Source organism: Pan troglodytes, chromosome 9 (genome assembly GCF_028858775.2).
Source record: "Pan troglodytes isolate AG18354 chromosome 9, NHGRI_mPanTro3-v2.0_pri, whole genome shotgun sequence".
Taxonomy (NCBI): Eukaryota; Metazoa; Chordata; class Mammalia; order Primates; family Hominidae; genus Pan; species Pan troglodytes.
In genome coordinates this window covers 27169964-27187695 of record NC_072407.2, presented here as the reverse complement: position 1 = coordinate 27187695, position 17732 = coordinate 27169964, and the positions used below count along the sequence as shown (strand labels likewise).

Sequence of the window (17732 nt, the reverse complement as noted above, 5' to 3'; positions counted from 1 at the left end):
AACAACCCACATTGTTAGGAGGAAAATAGTTACATGCACCATTAACTATTAATAAGAGAATGTATAAGAATGAGCAATGTAAGGTACTTTTAAAAAGCCTTATTCTAGAGGCTTCTGAATAAGATGTCTTTGTTACTGTGTGGCCACATTTTAAATTATATTTTTAGTTCCAATATTCAATAGATACAATTTTAATATGATGAAAAAATGCAAAATATACATCTCCAAGCCCCAAAAGCTGAAAATGTGGATGTTCTGGATTCTGGTTTTAAAGTAAACAAAGTTCCACTTTTGTAGTATGATGGAATATTGGAATATAGGTTGAATATGAAGCATATTGCTTGAAAGTAGCTACAGCATGGGTATCTTAAACCACTGAGATTAAGGCTAGCAATATTTCCTCTGTGGCTGAGGAAAATAGTTTCAAAGACAGGACATTAGCAATTTTGTCTCGTCTTAGTGATTGCAGAACTACATTATAAGATGTAAGATATATATTTCAAGTAGTGATCCTATCAAGTCTAGGTGGGATAATTACACATCTCTAGAGTTTTTAATAAATTTGAGAAGGAGACAGAAGAAAAAGCCACTAAAGATGGAAATGATTCCCTACACAATTCCAAAGCATTTTTTTAAAACAGAAAATTTTAAAAAATAAAAATAGACTAAGAAACATAGCTAATAAAATGTAATGGAGACTTTCACTTTCATCCAAGATACAGAAACAGGGACTCAATTTAGCCTCCTAACTGAAACAATTAAAACACTATATATATATATATATATATATATGCATGGCTTTCTAGACATTGGCTGTCAGGCATTAAAGGACAGTGATCTCTGAAAAATGGAAAATAAAGGCGGTGAGACCGAGGATTGCTCCTATCTACTTTATTTTAAAAGTTTCTAGGAAGCAGCACCAGAAAAGGGAACCCAGGTAGACCCCAGCAAACTTCTTCAGTTGAAGAGACAGTGCAGAGAGTCTGAGAAGCCAATGAAACTAGCATTTGCAGAGCAGAGTACTACAGAGACACAGCTGCAAGAAGCAATATGTTCCAGAGGTCTAATAAGAGACCTCTCTTGACTATTCAGCTGAGTACTTAACAACACATGATGTGAGAAAACTGCTAGAGTTGGAGAAAAAAATGTAAAGTGATCAGAGGTTGATATGTTAAATTAGTTTTTATGACCTAAGAATCTGTTTAGACTACATTGATGCTAATTGAAATCTTTCCTTATCTGTAAAATGCAGTGAATTCCCTTATCTGGGAAATTTTGCTATGTGTTTTTATTATTAATTGTATAAATTTAAGGGATACAATTGCAGCTTTGTTGCATGAATATATTACACAGTGGTGAAGTCTAGGCTTTTAGTGTAACCATCCCTCGAATACGTCCATTATGCCCATGAAGTAATTTCTCATCCCTCATCCCCTCCCACCCTTCTGAGTCGCCAGTGTCTACTATTCCACATTCTATGTCCATGTATACATATTATTCAGCTTCTATTTATAAGTGAGAACATGCGATATTTGACTTTCTGTTTCCAAATTGTCCACTCACCATGCATTAAATCCATGCCATGAATTTACAGAGTAAGGCCTTAATTCAAGTCAATATGTATGGTAGGCTATCTGCAGAAACAATATTGTCTGTTTCTTTCATAATTATATTTTGGATCTCTATTAACTATCTTTCATACCCTTTTCCTTCTTTTAAATTACTTCAATGTTTTTTCCCCTTCTTATATTTCCTGGGTAATTTCCCCAAGTTTCTCCTTAACACTGACTTTATTTTTTCTGTTTATTTTTTTCTGCTACTAATGCAGTCTTAAATTTTTCTAATAAAATTGTTATGCTATTTTTAAAAATATGTTTTCTCATTTATTTTCATCCTGGTTTATAATATTTTAATTTTACTTATTGTCTCTAGTTTTATGAAGAACAGGGATTTTAAAAGAAAAAATCTTCTAGAATATAAGCAGCTTTTGGATTTCTTTTTTTTGGATGGATTTCTTTTCCCTTGGGAAAATATTGCTATAAATTTTGATCAGATTTTTCTGATACTATGTTTATTTCTTATATTTGATTGCAAAGTTCTTTGAAAGTTTTTATATGTATATTTTTTGTTTTCACAATCCCAGTTGTTCTGCTACTAACCCAATACATCTATTTACAAAAGAAGTTGCATGAGTCTCTTTTTTCTCCATTTTTTTGTTTACATAGGCAAATTTCCTTACAATGTAAACTGTAATAATAGTTGAAACATGTGGTTTTATCAATTCTGTTTTACAGCAGCCTGAGAAGAGTGAAGAAGAAGGCACAGAATCCAGTCATTTATAATCAGAATTTTGATCTTCCAAATATTTCACTTATATCTTGGGTTATTTTGTTTATTTCGTTGGTTTATAATAATGGACCAGGGCCCGGATCTATTGAATTGGACTAGTAAAGTTGGCCATTTTGAGCTGTGTATTACCTAATTTAAACTGTTGTTCTAATTCAAAATGAATTGAACTCACTGATTTTTAGAGAATCTGTGGTCCACATAAAATTTTTATCTTCATAAGACCAAGCTTCAATCAGAAGTGTTCTACTGATGCTTGTAAAGTACATTCAGGTGCACATACAGTGTATGATTCCTTTATTCAGACTTCCAACATTCAATACTTTGCTTCCAAATCCAGGGCATTTTCTCCAGGTTGGTACTTTGAACTTCAAGAAAATAAAAGGTTATTTGTAAATTTGTGAACATGACTGTATTAGGCTGTTCTCACCCTGCTAATAAAGACATACCGAAGACTGGGTAATTTATAAAGGAAAGAAGTTTAATTGACTCACAGTTCCACATGGCCGGGGGGCAGTGGCTCACAATTATCATGAAAGGCGAATGAGGAGCAAAGTCACATTTTACATGGTGGCAGGCAAGAGTGTGTGCAGGGGAACCCTTCTTTATAAAATCATCAGATCTCATGACAGTATCACCAGAAGAGCATGGGAAAGACCTGCTCCCATTGTTCAGTTACCTCCCACCGGGGCCCTCCCATGACATGTGGAAATTATAGGAGGTACAGATCAAGATGAGATTTAGGTGGGTTCACAGTAGAACCATATCAATGACTTATACTCACACAAATTGGCCTGGGATTCAATGCTTGGAGGTTAGAAGCTTAATGGGAAAACTTTCCAGAAAAATAGTTTGTTTTAATACAATATAAACATGCTTCTGTGGTCAACTTTTCTGAAAATGTGAAATACAGGTTCAGAACACTGAAAGATACATTGGGAATTCATGTACTGGGTTAGTAGCTTTCCAACCTTGAGTATCTGGAATTCTGAAACATAAAACAAGGCACAAAGTATTGTCCAGAGATAATTAATTGACAGGCTCAAAAAAGAAATAGAAGATCAGAATAAAATCTATGTAGAGCATTTTAGAGACTCTTCAATGAAAAAGTTCAGATTTTATAATATAAAAACAAGAGCAGGGAGAAGGTATGGAGGGTGTTCATTAAAGACATTTATAAATTTTTTAGCTGAAAGAATACCTTAAAATAATTAAGTTGGAAATGAACCAAAAACTGATTAGAATAAATGCCACCTCTTCTATATCTGTGAATACTTTTCACACTTGGATTGTATTAGAAACATACAGGTACCTTTATATTATGAAGATTTGGTGTAGCATAACTCACAGAGGGACTTAAAAGGATGATAAGGTAAAAATATTTCAGGCATAGGAAATAAGTGTATGGATTGAGAATGATAAACAGAAAAACTAAAGAATTTATCAATGTAACCAAAAACTATATATATATATATATATACACACACACACACACACACTCACACACACACACATTATTAAATACACTAAGAGAAGCAGCAGCAAGAACCCAGTAGAATATCATTTGCTCATATCATACATTCCATTATTTTGACTTGAAGTACTATGGGGTAGAATTTTTATCTTTAAAGAAAACTATAATTCATCTTAGTGATCTCTGGAAATATCTAATGCGCATATAGTACCATAACACACTATGTATGACAGAATGTGGTAGCACAGTTTAATGATTTTATCACTAGGTATTTTTATCTCTTAATGAGACAACTTGTTTGCAAAACATGAAAAGATAGCATGGAGACTGGGGAATGTAGAAGAGCGGAGACATAATTTGCTATTTTATTGAAACTGAGTTTGGCTGAATTTTGTGCCTTCATTTCTGGCTGGAGGTGTAGAGGCTTGTTTTCCATTCTGTCTGAAGCAGTTACTTAGGAGATAGAAATACATCAATTACCTAGTCTATCCTCAAGGAGCTCATGTTTGTTCAAATAAAGACAGACATGTAGCTACACAAACATAAAAAGACAGCATAAGATCAAAAAATTATATGGGACAGATCACTTCCAGAAAGCATTGGGAAGTAATTATGGAGCCCTCATTAAGGAGTTGATGTTTGAACCAAGGCTTGATGAGTTTTTGACAGACATGGGGAGATACAGGGCAGAATAGCTCAGAGAAAGGAGAGTGCATTAAAGCACATGGACAAGAAAGCCCAGAATGGATGAGGACAGGATGAAGAACACTAAGTCCAAGTAAATTAGGTCGGCTAGAATTGAGGGTCTGTCTAGTGCCCTTAGAATAATCACAATGTTATTTTCAAAATTTTCTATTCACATAATTTTGTGGTGTTAAGTATAAACCTCTACAATGCAAAATCTCTATTTTCTCTGCAGTAAAATAAATTTGGTCATCACTCTATTTTTTTGTAATTAGTATTGTTTCAAGCTATATTTAAGTTGAAAATGCTACAGTTAGTCACATCATTAAAAATTCTATAATTACAACATACATACTCACATTTTATCATAACTTCATACAAGAAAATTTTGTTAAAGTAGTCCTCAAACATAAAATCAATAAGTTCCTAAATGAGCCAAATGCTGCTAGAAAAAGTATATACTGAAATTATTTATTGACTGTACTTCATTAATAAATTTAATTTTCTTGTTACAAATAATTGGGTGATTTGGCCTCACTTTTCAAAGAAGCAATCTACAGATTAATATTTCTCATGAAGCAGGGAAAATATAGATCTATGTAGACAACAATTTAAAAAAACACTTAAGAACCAATTACATTGAATTAAATTATGTTGAAAAATTATTAAACATAAGAAACCTGTGGAAAGGAGAAAGTGAGTTTTGGGTACAATTAATAAAGGAAATACACATTACACCAAGCACATATGCTACCAATTCTAGTTTATATTGCATTAAATACACTGAGCAAATAAAAAATAAATTATTAAAGTGAGAATTACCAGCTGGCTTCTTTCGAGAATCAAAAGTAACTCAGGGCAATAAGTTTGAGTACGGGGTTTTTTTGTTTTTTTCCTTGGGTTTTTTTTTTTTTTTTTTTGATAAGTTATTAACCAAATGCAACAAATTTGGATTCTTGACAAGGAGAACAGGTTGCAGCATATATTAAAATGGGGCAATGTCAACAAAGTAAACGTAACTAACTTGCTCATTAAACTGGAGTCATTTTTACTGTATTCTAAAAACCATATTAAACCACTAGAGATGCAAAAATGAAAGAAAGCCTATAGTCAGAAATGTAAGGTGTGGAATTTTTTCCTATGCATCTTGCAGTTACAAGCGTACATGGGACTGTTTAACAAAGCTTTGTTGAGTGTCTACTTTGTTCCAGGTACTGTGCTGGGCAGAATGAACTTATAAAAACAAAAAAGAATGAGAAAGAGAGCAGAAGTAGGAGGAAGAAGAAAATCTCCTGCCCTCAAAGAGCCTCGAATCTATGACTTCAGGATTTAATAACTTCAATATTTTTAGGACACGCCTACAAATTGTTACGTTCCTGCTTCTTTCCAGGGCCCAGTCCAGCCTTGAGCAGACACATCAATATATGAATGAATCATAGCCTGGATTCTTAGCCTTGCACAGTCCTCTGTGAAATTCCTGTTGTAAAGTTGGGTACCATATTAACTCTATTCAAAACAACTACAATGTTTTAAAACTTTCTAAAATAGTTTTATCTGTAAAAGAGTCCCCATGGGTATATTTTCCTGTAGAGGCTGTAAAGCCAAGGAGCACTTCTGGGGTACTTCAACCACCCCTCCTACAAAACTCTATACCCTTGTCATATTAAAATTGTATGTTATGCCAGGCTTCCCTAATACAACAAAATCTCTGAATAAAACCTATTAAATATACAATTTCTATCAACATGCCTGCCACACATGCTCAATAATTGCCTAGTGAATACAAGATTAATGCATAAGTGCCTAAGTTACTTCTAGTATACCAAATGATAATATCTCATTTGTTTCCCGAAGTATCCTTATTCCATTCATGCTCTGAAGAAAGTATTAATGATATTCGTCCTTAAGTAATTTCTTCTGCATTCAAATCTCACCATTCAAATGATTTTCCAACAGTAGTTTCCCCAAAAGCAGTTTACACAGTTACATTTGTTATAATTTTTGAAAGAAAAGTTGGCAAAATTTTATTAAGACTCTGAATGTAGCTTACTGCCAATTCATGAAGAAAGCAATGTAATACGTAGATACTTCATTCCACCTTTCCCTCCATCATAGTTTATAACTAATTAGGAAATGTTAAAGAGCAGAGCTCCTTACATTATTACTGAAGTCAGCATTTTATACTTTTTTTTCTAAGAGCTAGTGCCTTTAATTCATCATATAAAGCAGCTAACTTACTCTACTATCAAGTTATATTTTCTTGCAAATATGGTGATATGTCACATGTGTCATTCTTCTAAAAAATTCTCCTAATATATCCTCCATTTAATCAGACACAGGACCCTGTGGGTTCCACTAACCATAGACATAAAAGTAACAACTTATAATTATGTTTTAAAACATTTTATTAAAAATTCTGAGTGTTCTGACATATGTAAGAAATGAACATATATGCAATTTAAAACTTTTTATTTTCTGACTTTTTGAGGAAGGCAGATATTAAACTGTATCATATCTCTGAAATAATTATATTTTTTGCTAAGAAGCTCAGTAATTTCTCAGTTAATATTTTTCATATACAAATATGCATACCTGTAACATAAATTTCCAGATTATGTACTTAACACTGAAGGTAGTTCTCTTTGTTGCATATCATCTCCTCCCAAATGGCAGCTGAAACATCAGGGAAAGTACGATTTTGAAAGGCCAGTGAACTCTGGCAACGCTGTTTCTTACACAAGGGCATCTCTTAAAGATCCTTCTTGTTACTTCCTTCAGTCTTTAGACACACAGAAACCAATGACAAAAAAAAAAATCTGCTTAATGAATTCTCCTATTTGCTCTTTGGTATATGAAATTATTCTCTAAAGCTGATACAAGTACTTTTTTATACCAAAGAGTCCAGAAGGGAAGCAGAACCAAGTACTGCTAGGAGAGGGAATGGGTGATATCTGCACAATTCAGTAGCTGCAAATTAGAGCTTAGTAACACTGAATATTCAATATGTGTAGCTTTTCCTCTTGATGCACTTTTGCTTTTATGAACCACTTTGAAGGTGACCCTGAATTTTTAGGTAAGTAATTAGTAGCATCTGCTTTTTTATTCATTAAAAAATGGTACTACCTACCATCTTACACATTGCATTGGGGGATATTGGTAAGGTAACATTGCTAGGGTTGTCAGTTATTGCTTCAAGTAGGCTTAGAGTCCCATCTAATAATGAGTTTTTTTGTGTAATTTAAAAAAAATAAAACAGAAAGCTTAAGTTGGATCATATCATTGAATATCTAAAAGACAACAGTTTTCTTTAGCTACATTAGCATATGTATTCTGTGGCCTATGACTGAAAAAGACCTCTACATTGCAAGAGTGATGGAAAAAATGTGTTCTTGGATTGGTAGTTCCAAGAACTCTTATGCAGGGGTCACACACTCAGAAAGTGAAGGGAGATTGTGTTATCTGTGGGCAACCAAAAATATCTGTGGGTCTCACAAATATACAGCGATTCTGTGTCTGGTTCTAAAGGGACTTGGGTTACACAGCAGAAAGGGGAAGAAAAGCAAATCAAAGCATGGTAAAAGGCTAACTGTTATCACTTATGAAAGTCTCAGAACTTGAGGGTAAATTGGCTGAATGTAAACGAACATACAAACAGTGACAGAAAAAAGGGGGTTCAGCAGGGAAATTGGTGTAAGTAGTGTTGCAGTTTGAATTGTGTCAATGAATAAGATACATTGAAGTCCCAATTCCCCATACCTGTGAATGTGACCTTATTTGGAAATAGGATCTTTGCAGATGTAATCAAGTTGAATTAAGATTATGGGGAGGAGGAGGCCCTAATCTATTATCACTGGTGTCCTTTTAAAAAGAGGAAAATATCATGTGAAGACAAGATATGCAGGGAGAATGTCAGGTGATGACAGAGGCAGAGATTACAGTGATGCAGCTGTAAGCCAAGAAACAGTAAGTACTGACAACCACCACCAGAAGCTAGGAAGAGGCAAAGAAGGAGTCTTCTCTGCAGGTTTCAGGGGGAGCAGGCGGGGCATGTGTGTAGCCCTGCTGACACCTTGATTTTGAACTTCTAGCCTCCAGAACTGCTAGACAATAATTTTTTTGTTGTTTTAAGCCTCCCAGTTTGTGCTACTTTGTGTAATAGCCCTAGGACACTAATACAAGTAGCAATAACAAAAAGGAAACAAGTGGAAGAGACAATGACACTTCTTAGACTGCCTAAGCAAACTTAGTCATAATTTTGAACTACCCTGAGTTCTTGTCAGAAGGGTGTTACTGGGCTCCAAATGAAATAATTACTTGTACTTTCCGGTTGATCCAGACTACACTGCAATCTTTGAAATTAGGAAGGAAGCAAATCGTGTTTTCATGTGCTTTAAATTGTGTTTCTCCATTTATTAACATATATTTTTGAAAGCCTGAAAACATGCTGATCTCTAGAGTTTAAAGATTAAGCCCAGCACTGTCTCTCAGGAGAGAGCATGTGCATGACTGTAATGAATTTTATTAATTGATATATGAAAAAGCACACTCAAGATAGATGGTGGAGGCAGACAGAAAGCAGGACAGAGTGTTTATTTTGGAATTGCACAGACCTTGGCTCCAATTCGTGCTCATCAAATTACTAGTTCTATATCGTGGCATGAATAATTTAGTTTTTTAATTCTCTATGTCTTCACTTATAAAATAGTTATAGTAATATATGCCTTGTAAAATTAAGGATGCATTAAATGAGGATATATGTAATGTTTTAGAGCAGAGACTGCCATAGACTAAATGTTCAATAAAAAGAAGCTTTTATTAATGATACTCATAATATAAAACAAAGCAGAAAAATGTAGGAAAAGGAGCAGCTATAACTGTCTGAAGACATCTGAGAAGGCTTCAGGGGAAAAGTAGTTTTCAAATCTCAGCAAAACAGCTAAGTAGAAATTCTGTAGGAAAGCAAGAAGGCTAGGTATTTCAGGAAGAAGAAACTTGATGTGCAAAGACGTGGAGACAGTTTTGTCTCCTGATGCCTGTCCCCACCTGTGTGATGGGCATAGCATAAGCAGTAAGCATTCACCTAATCGTCTATGTGCTGTCCCAGCTTTCCTTGCAATTAAGTTAGGTAGAATGACATTGAGTGCTGACCAATGAATTAGGCAGAGGTGATGTAGGCTACTCCAAGTCCTGTCCCTTGGAAACATTCCCTGTGAAACCTCAGATTGCTTTTCCCTTGTCAGGTTGATCTAGGAGTCTATATTCCCAGATAATTGAGTTACAAGTTGGAGAGAGCCTATATTCTTGTGTTCCAAAATGGAGAAGACTGTTCACTGACTTGCATTAGGCCCTGCATCAACAATAATTTTGTTGGTATGTGTGTCACATCACTGAGATTTCAGGGTATATTGCAGCAGCTAACATGAATTTCCCTGACAATGACCATAGCCCCTTTATAATCCCTACTCTTTACCCTCAATGTTCAACATGTAACTTTCCTATCCAACAGGTGCAAAGCTACAAAACTATCTTCAATTTGATAGTAATTGCAACCCAGCCAGCAAACTGTATGGTAAGGTGGAAGTAAATGGGTACTTGTATAAATATTTCCATTCTGTCTTTTCGCTAGTAGAAAATAAGCTAGTCTTTCAATGGCCAACATCAGAAGATATTTTATCCAACAGTTCATTAATTCCCAAGTCTTAGTTGCAAGATTTTAACAACACAGATAGATCATAAATAGTAAACAGGCACAAAACACAATATATAAATGAGAAATTATTATAGCTTTTGAGAACACTGAAGGTATTAAAATATAATTTTTTAGAAATGAGAATGAAACAGGAATATGATTTCACAGGCATAATTCAAAATAGTCTAAATACTTGTCTAATACTAAATATGTGCAATTACTTGTAAATACAAATGGGAGGGAGACATGGGAGGGCTAAAGTATAGTAAAATTAGACTTATGAAGCTTTTCCTAGTGCATAAAAAAGTCTAGTCACTTAGTTCATTACAATTTTTATAAATCTAGGCTAAACAGGAAAATGACATCCACCAGAAATAATTCAGAAGGTAAAACCCAATTAAAAGCTTATGCTAATGATACTTAACAAGGAGATTAAATCATTGTATAAAAGAAGATCCAGCCAAGAAAAGAGAAATTCATACAGAAATTATTTAATACCGGTACCAGAGAATCTGCAGATCAATCAGCAGTTGACCAATGTGACTTTTCATGAACTGTTGAGGGGGATGAGACTCAATTTTATTGACTACTGACACTTTGTCAATGCTTTCTTTAGATTTCCAGCAATTCTATGATTTATATATTATTTTAACATCTTTCTGGTGAAACAACTGTGAATCAAATAAGTAACTGATATGCTCAATTCACCAGCTAGTAAGTGAGAAAAATGGAGTTTAAATTGTCTAACTCCTTATAGTATCCCATCTATTGTACCACATGGCATAGGTAAGGGGGAAGACTTTCCCTACCTCTTGGTTTTCATGATAATATGAACAATTACTTTCATAGCATAATCAATTAGTAGCACTCTCCCAGGCAATAGCAGTGTATCCTTACAAACACAAAGTTCATAAAAAATAAGTTTTTTTGTACATAAGAAAAGGAAACTCCCAAATTTTGTTTTTCGTGGCCACATCTGTACTATCAATCTTAGAAATTACGAAATTCTGTTTTCCCTACTGACCTTTTCAACTTTTATATTTTACTGGTCTTTTTGCACAACTTGAAGTTGCTAATATCTTCTAAAGGAATAACTGGAGAAATTATATTAATTGTCTGAAGTTAAATTTGTTCTTAAGGCATTTTTAAGAAAGATTATTTATTCAGCATCCTGACAAGAGAAGATGCTTTGTCAAAGAGATCAATGAATTTGGAAACTGGAGGCTTATCTACAGGGCATTAAATTAATACCAGGCTTCACCAATAACCTGGTAAGTCCACAGAAATCCTAAGGGCTTTTATGATGAGCTGTCAACCTTTAGGCAAAATCTCTATTCTTTCCAGAAATTTTCTGCCAACCACAGAGTGTATAAGACTACTCTTTCTTTTGAGCTATTTTGTGGCATGTTTCCCTGCACAAGAAGAAAGTTGGGAAAGCTTCACAGTTCTATAAATCTCTTAGTCAATTCCCTTTTCTCTTTCTTCAATTGCTACTGATATCACTTGACTGAAGCTTTCAGGAATCACATTTCCATATGTATTTAAATTATTGGAAAACAATAAAGCCATTGATATGAAAGGAACCACCTTCTTCATTTCATTTCATATGGAAATGAAAAATGTGTAACAATAATCACATTTAGTTTTATAAAATACCTGGCTATTTAGGGATATGTTCCCAACACCTACTCTAAAGTACTCTTTTAACTATGCCACAATTCCACATTAAGAATTTTGGTCAAACAACTCTAATTAAATGTAACATTAAAAAAAACAAATTTTGTTGTCATCGCTGTTGTTGCCAGACGAATCTCTTTGTTGCTCTATTATCATTCTTTGACCTAAGTTTTTCATTTAATTTTATTGTAATGACTCTGCAGTTTGGGTTTCCTTTTTTTTTTTTTTTCCATTTTTATTGTCCTCTTTTACCCTTTTCTAATCTCTTTGGCTCTCTTATGATTACTTATACTTTTTAAAATTTGAATTGTTTTCAACGGTTTTGAAACATTGTTTATGAGTACAATACAAAAAAACATATTGAATTAATTCATAACGCATGCTTCTATTTATCCAGTAGATTTAATCTTTGGTATAAGCAAACATCTTTTTAGGTGTTATAGTATTTTTTGGGGGGAAGCATGGGGAAGAATGATAGCAAAAAAAGAAAAAAAGGTTTTTATTTCTTAATACATGTCTCACTTTAAAAAGTTTAAAGTTTAAAGCAGCAACATTGAAATATATTTGCAAAAGCTATAAAAATACATACCAGAACTATAACTCACATCTTTTCAAAATAAGTAACTTTTATTCTAACAAGCAGATCTGAAACCTGTGATTCAAAAGTAGTGTGGGTATGTTTTATTCATTTTCCAAATGGCTGTTTTGATGAATTATAGATGTCAGTTCCCTCAAATGCACTAAAGAAACTTCTTACAAGAGTCTTTCAGCTGAGACATACACACACACACACTCCCTCAATAGTTGCTGGTGGATTTGCACACAAATATAATGGAATGGTGCTTTTGCCCTACGCCTTTGCAAAATACACCTGGCCAGAATAAATTGTCAATATCACAGCCTTGAATCTCAAAGGCATGGAAAATCACAAATTGGATCATTTACAAGTTTGATCTCTCAATAAAATGTGTTTTGATACAACCATACTGTAAAGGGCTCAAATTATGTTTCTCCCCATTTTCTAATTAAGTAATTCCTGAACAAGTGAAACTCCTAGAACACAGACATGTATAAGAGTCCACCCTATTTTTAGGACCCCTATCCAATGAAACAGAAGAATGCTCCTTCTCGAATTTTTCAGCACTCCTTGTTTTCATAAACTATTAGTGCAATGTTGTAAAAACAGGTTTAATGACCAGGCAAGAACAGCTACAACTATTATTTCTGTTACTTGCTTACGATGACTAAAAAAGTTCCATAGCAATCAAATTTCTTCCCTGAGTCTGAGAAATGCTCATGAATGCAGAGCCAACAACTTTAGGGTAACTACTCACAAGAACTTGAACTGAACTTGAATATTTATGGGTCTAGGCTGGAATAAATGGAGTAGTTACCACTGGCAGCCAAACTGCTATAGGCTCAGGGAGAATCTGATTATGATTGAAGTAGAAAGGGAAAAGTCTAAGTTACAGATGGAGAGCTGAGTATCAAATATGAATGATGAATACAACAATAAATAGCAAGAGTAGCCAAGAAGGTCACAAGCCAAGAAGTTAAAGAACTGGTTAGGGACTGAATAAAAGTTGTATGTGGCACAAACCTGTAGGCCACATATATGTAATTTTGTGGTATAAGAGTGAGTCTGCATGCCTAAAGAGTTCGGGACCAAGGCAGATGGTCCCTCACAATCATTAAAATAGCCCAAGGATTCTTCCCATTGACAAGCACATGGGACCCTGGCACAGCTTTTCTTAGTGTCTTCTCTCCTTGTTGCTACCAAATGTTTAGTCATTGTATATGCAACTAATGATGCTAGAAATGTTCTACAAAAACTAAGGAGAAAAGAACAATATCCCATCTGTAGAATGTTCCACTATTTCTATTACTCATTCTATTTCTATCTCTCATTAGTTTTCAGAACTAGCAAGTTCTGGAAACCCATTTATCCAGATGAAACTTCTACATCATTATCTAGCTGCTTCATAATCCCCCTGAGTCATGCTCTATCTCACTGAGTCTCCTCAATTGAAAAATAGGAATTATACCATCTACTACAAAGAAAAGAGCTCATTTGAGGGGCTGGTATGTGACAAAATCTCAAAAACATGAATTATTTTGTCCTCTTTTATATGGTAATTAATAGGAAACATAAAATTACAGAGTTAAAAAAATTGGTAGAGAGAATACAGAAAAAGTCAAGAATATTGAAAATGCCAGATAATAAGGATGCATGTGTTAAAAGAAATAGAATTAAAGAAAAAAGGAATATAAAATTATTACAAAGAAAATACAGAAACTAAAGAGAAATACATAGGAAAACAGATTGGTAAGGAAATCAGTAAATGGAAAAAGGAGAGACAAAAAAAAGCAAAGTAAGAGAAATGCAAAACAAAATGCTCTGTTTTGTATAAGGGGGCCTTTGCAGAACAGATTTGATCTACTGTATAATCTCTACTAGTTAGATCAAATACATCTACAAATACATTCTTTTATGCCACAGAAATAAGGTATCTGACAAATCTGTGGAATTAGAAGGGACAAAGGAAAAGAAAACAGAACAAAAATGGGGGAAAGGGGTATTTAGAAATGAACTTTATGATGAAAGTAAATACTGAAGTTCATGAGCATCAGCGCTTCCAGGAAGTTCAAGGAGATGCTTTGTAGATTTGTTTAAGGTATAAAATCTTGGCAACAATTCTCAAATGGTTGTAAGTATCCAGAGGGAAGATTTACCAGAGTTTTCAGATATTCAGTTGTATGGTCTAGTTTCAGAAGTATGTGCTCCATTCTATTCCATCCTTAATTAAAAATAAACAACCCAACACTGTGTCAACATATCTCTGGCACTGACTGCTTCCATTTTCTTTCAGCAGTGCATGAATAATGGACTTCAACTAGTATTGCTTTCTATACCACAGCTCAGCAACATGCAAACTTCTGGAGTATTTTAAAAGGATTAAACAGCTTTCCCCAAGCCCCGAGAAGCAAAACTAATAGGTATTAGTTTAATACTTTTTATTTTAAATAAATATGATAACAAGGAGATGGTGAATATAAAGGAAAAAGGACTTATTCAGGACACTTAATAATAGTTGTCATTAACTAAGCTCTTATGTGCCATGCATCTCTAAAAGTGCTTTATATTCATCACATAATTTAATACAATAAACCCACAAGAAAATACTATTAATATTTCCTTTTTTTTTTTTTTTTTTTTTTTTGAGATGGAGTTTTGCTCTTGTTGCCCAGGCTGGAGTGCAATGGCACAATCTGGGCTCACCACAACATCTGCCTCCCAGGTTCAAGTGATTCTCCTGCCTCAGCCTCCAGAGTAGCTGAGATTACAGGCATGCATCACCACCCCTGGCTAATTTTGTATTTTTAGTAGGGATGGGGCTTCTCCATGTTGGTCAGGCTGGTCTCCAACTCCCGACCTCAGGTAATCCACCCACCTCGACCTCCCAAACTGCTGAGATTACAGGCATGGGCCACCGCCCGGTCAATATTTCCATTTGATAGTGATAACTTGCTCAGTCACTTGGTTTGTCTGTGATTGAGTTGAGGTTTTGACCAAGGCTTGTCTGACTCTGTCAAAGACTATAATTGGAACCACTATTCTTACAGAAAGAGAAGAACTCCTCTAAAAATATTCACCTCAGAGTCCTAGAAGAGTGGAGCTTTAACAGTTTCCCAGGAAATTTGATTCTCTGGTGTAAATTTTTGCTCTGATTAGTGCAAATCTCCAATCTAAACTGAGGACTGATATTCAGCTACTTTGACCAAAATACTGCCATTTTTTAATCATATTTATTGGTCAAGGGAAATTTTGTACAAATGGAAACTGCAAGTTACCTGCATAATGACTTTGACTGGCAGGAGCCCTGCAGGCAGATAATGAAGACTGAGAAAGTGATCATATGGGGTGGACTCTGCCTGTAGTTGCTGAGCACAATGAGGCAGCCATGACGACCTTGGAGTGAGAAGAAATATGTAGTAAAATAATTTGCCTTTTGGTTCTCATATTCTCAAGATTAATAAGCAAACCTCATAATTATAATATGCATGCTCTAAAAATTGTGTCTTCCATGGGTGCCGCATAAATTTTAGCTATTTTAAATGTTGGTTATAACAGCTCAAACTCACTAAAATAATTTCTCAGGCTCAGGGTGGTGGTGGGGGTGGGGGGCAAGCAAGAGAGAAAGAGAGAGAAAAACTCCAATCATTCTTTACATGAATAGAGAATTACAAATAGCTCTCTAATTTCAAAATGTGCCTTGTCAACAGATGCTTCTTCATTTCTTGTTCTGAGTTTAGTCCCAACCTTAAATCTTCTTTTTTATTTTGTTTTAACTTTTATTTTAAGTTCAGGGGTACGTGTACAGGTTTGCTACATAGGTTATATGTGTCACAGGGGCTAGTTGTACAGATTATTTCATCACCCAGGGGTTAAACCTAGTAGCCATTAGTTATTTTTCCTGATCCTCTACCTCCTCCCACCGTCCACCCTCAAGTAGGCTCCAGTGTGTTTTATTCCCCTCTGTGTCCATGTGTTCTCATCATTTAGCTCCCACTTACAAGGAGACCATGCAGTATTTGGTTTTCTGTTTCTGTATTAGTTTGCTAAGGATAATGGCCTCCAGCTCCATTGATGTCTCTGCAAAGGACATTATCTCATTCTTTTTTATGGCTGCATAGTATTCCATGATGTGTATGTACTGCATTTTCTTTATCCAGTCTATCATTGATGGGCATTTAGGTTAATTTGGCATTTTTGATATTGGGAATAGTGCTACAGTGAATGTACACATGCACGTATCTTTATAATAGAACAATTTATATTCCTTTGGGTATATTCTCAGTAATGGGATTGCTAGGTGGAATAGTATTTCTATCTTTAAGTCTTTGAGGAATCACCACACCGTCTTCCACAATGGTTGAACTAATTTACACTCCCACTAGCATTATATAAGCATTCCTTTTTCTCCACAACCTCGCCTGCATCTGTTACTTTTTGATTTTCTAATAATAGCCATTCTGACTGGTGTGAGATGGTATCTCATTGTGGTTTTGATTTGCATTTCTCTTATGATCGATGATGTTGAGCTTTTTTTCATATTCTTTTTGGCCACATGTGTGTCTTCTTTTGACAAGTGTCTGTTCATGCCCTTTGCACACTATTTAATGGGATTGTTTGTTTCATTTCTTGTAAATTTCCAACCTTACATCTTAATGAAAGACTCCTCAGGCCTTACAGGACAGGGAACTAAGTAATCAAAATGAGTGGAAAACACTGCAAACAGCAAAAGAAAGAAAAACAATAGAAGATGATTGATTAAATGAAGAGCTGTGAGTTCTGAGGAAATCTGTTAAAACCTGGGCAGATGTGGAAGTACCCAATTCACCTAGGTCTGTTGATCATATCCAGAACACCGCCTGCTTAGGCAGCTGCATAGGGTGTCACTAAACAGCAGCTACATTAAGTGACTTTAGATTTTGGCTAAAGGAAGGGCAGTAGTAGAATTAGTAAAGACTGATAATTCCACCTGAACTAGCTGTTTCAACAGAATATAGAACTACAGGAGACATTAGAGGTAATGCATTCCAATTTCTCACTGGAGGCAGGAAACTTTATGAAACACATCTGAGATAAGTCATTCAGGTTTTGCTTGAACATCTTCCAAAATTAAATGTTTCCTCCTTTATAAAGAGATATACTCCTTTCTACTGCTAGATGACTTCATGTTCAAAGATAATCCTCATGTTGAAGTAAAATATACCCCTCTGTACATTCTCCCAGTTTTTCCTTTTGATCTACCTCCTAGAACCTCAGTGCATTCCTCTTCCCAAGCTGCTGGTTGAGTA

At 34.7% G+C, this 17732-nt stretch overlaps 1 protein-coding gene across 9 annotated transcripts in view; it reads right to left on the bottom strand.

Moving 5' to 3' along the window:
• GAS2 (growth arrest specific 2) overlaps nt 1–17732 on the bottom strand; it is a 731425-nt gene that overhangs the window by 207733 nt on the left and 505960 nt on the right. For all 9 annotated transcript variants that reach the window (XR_008538012.2, XR_008538008.2, XR_008538009.2 and 6 more), the window contains one exon: nt 2522–2714. The gene's annotated coding sequence lies outside the window, so the exon portion shown is untranslated. The remainder of the gene's footprint in view (nt 1–2521; nt 2715–17732) is intronic.